This window comes from Homalodisca vitripennis, chromosome 5, assembly GCF_021130785.1.
Source record: "Homalodisca vitripennis isolate AUS2020 chromosome 5, UT_GWSS_2.1, whole genome shotgun sequence".
Lineage (NCBI taxonomy): Eukaryota > Metazoa > Arthropoda > Insecta > Hemiptera > Cicadellidae > Homalodisca > Homalodisca vitripennis.
The window spans coordinates 12383255-12386006 of NC_060211.1; positions in this window are offsets into that span (position 1 = coordinate 12383255).

Genomic DNA, 2752 nt, shown 5'->3' on the forward strand with positions numbered 1-2752 from the left:
CTTTTGATTCTATTTCTCACTCCAATTTACTAGAAAAATTATACAAAATAGGTATTAAAGGCAAATCTTATGACTGGATTAAATCCTACCTTGAAAACCGTAAACAGTTTGTTGAATTAACCTATCTTGATGGTAAAAATATCGTAAATCATTACAAATCTAATGCAAAACTCATAAAACATGGCGTCCCTCAGGGATCAATTTTAGGACCAATACTATTTGTTTGCTATTTAACAGATTTTCCAGAACTCTGTTGTTCAAGTGGCATTTGCTTATATGCAGATGACACAAGTATTAATATAAATGAACCTTCCTGGAATGATATAGAAATTAAATTGCATAAAATATTAACAGACCTTTCACAGTACTTTACCAAAAATAACTTATTGCTTAGTCTTGAAAAGACTAATCTCATCTCCTTTCAAAAAAGAAACATTAAAAATAAATCTGATCCAAAAATCTGTACAGGTGATTTTGAAATTAATCAAGTAAATGAAACAAACTTTCTAGGTTTGAAACTGGACCATAGCCTCAGCTGGGACGCACATGTCCAGAAGGTTATGTCAAAAATATCATCTGGTGTTTATGCATTGAGCAAATTAAGACACCTATGTGATCATAATACACTGAAAATCATATATTTTTTCTTACATTCATTCAATTATCAGTTTTGGAATCTCCTTATATGGTGCAACTAGCCAAAAAAATCTTGATTCTATTCTAAAAATGCAAAAAAAAGTCTATTAGAATTATTCAGAACCTGAAACCAAAAACCTCAGTTAAAGAACACTTTTCAAAATTAAACATTCTTACAGTTTATGGCCTTTATGTTTACGAAGTAATTGTATCTTTAAAACAAAGATATCATGATCAAATATTTAATAGTGATTTTCACATGTATAACACCAGACAAAGTAAAGATTTTGCCATTCCCACTCATCATTCGGCATTTTTTTTGCAAGAAACCTCTGTATGCAGGAATTAAATTTTTTAACAAAATTCCAGAACATATTAAGGCTGAACCATCATTCAATAAGTTTAAAAAAATACTTAAGGAATACCTAACAATCAAAGTATTATACTCTTTTAAGGAATTATAAATGCAATAAAGTAAAATTAGGCCTAATTTTAAGAAATGTTTGAATACTTTTAAGTTAAATGACACTATTCAATGTATTGACTGTAATACCTATGAATAAAGAATTATCTGAATCTGAATCTGAATCTGAAGCCTTGCAACCAACAACTGTCTGTAGAGACAGGAGAACCTGAACACTCCTTCACTAGTTCTCTACCCCACAAATTGTGAAGAGGTTTATAAGACTATAAGCTCTCTAAAACCTAAAAACCTCATCTGGGTATGACGGGATATCAGCTAAATTAATTAAGACCTGCAAGGAAGAACTAGTTAACCCACTGGTTGAGATTATAAATAAAATCATATTCCTCAGGGACCTTTCCCAACGCCTTAAAACTGTCAAAAGTATATCCTAAGTTTAAACAGGGATCTACTACTCAAGCATCAAACTACAGGCCGATTTCTCTAATATCGACCTTTTCTAAACTGATAGAAAAACTGACCCTGACTAGACTCTTTCACCACCTATCTAATAATGGACTTCTCCCAACCCAACAACATGGATTTCTCCCTGGCAGATCAACCACCTCAGCTTTAATCAACTTAACAGAATACATAATTGACCAACTTGAAGTTGGTAACACCACCACTGCCATTTTCCCTGGACTATAGCAAGGCTTTCGACTCCCTTAATCATGACCATCTTATGAAGAAATTGGCCACGCTAGGAATTCGAGGACAAGCTCATGACTGGTTCAAAAGCTACCTCACAGGAAGAAATCAAATAGTTGAGATGAGCTATGTCACCAACAAAACCATTCAACAGGTCAAGTCCAAGCCACAAGAGTATCATCCGAGGAGTTCCACAAGGGTCCGTACTGGGGCCAGTTCTCTTTATCCTATACACCAGTGACTTCACAAGATATCTGAATAGCTATAGCCAATGCATTATGTATGCAGACGACACTGTCCTACTTCTTAGTGATGAAAACCCTAATCAGCTGGAAGTAGCATCACACATAGCTTTTAACATGGCAGTCCAATACTGTCATCAAAATGACCTTGTTATTAATGAGAAAAAAGACTCAACAGTTAATCCTGGGAAGGCACAAAGACAACACATGTCGACTACGCCGAATCAGAAGATAACAACGTGACAAAATATTTAGGTATACTAATTGACGACTCTCTGTCCCTGGACACCTCATATAGACCACCTCTGTAACAAGCTGAGTACAGGCCTCTTTGTAGTGCGAAGAATAAAGTGGATAGCTAATGCAGACACTGCAAAGACTGCATACCACTCACTATTTGAGAGTCATCTGCGCTATGGAGCTTCAGTTTGGGGTGCTACAACAAAGCACAATCTGGATCGACTATTGATCATACAAAAAACGTGCCATAAGAATACTGGCCGAGCTTCAGCCCAGAGAAAGCTGTAGAGAATCGTTCAACAACCCTAAACATATCTCACAGTAGTAAACCTCTACATTATGGAAACAATAATACACCATCATCTAAAGTCACTACAGCCTTTGAAAACAGCAGGCCAGATGCATCACTACAATACCCGGCATAGATCACCCCCCCCCCCCCCCACCCCCCCCCCCCCCCACCCCCCCCCCCCCCCACCCCCCCCCCCCCCCACCCCCCCCCCCCCCCACCCCCCCCCCC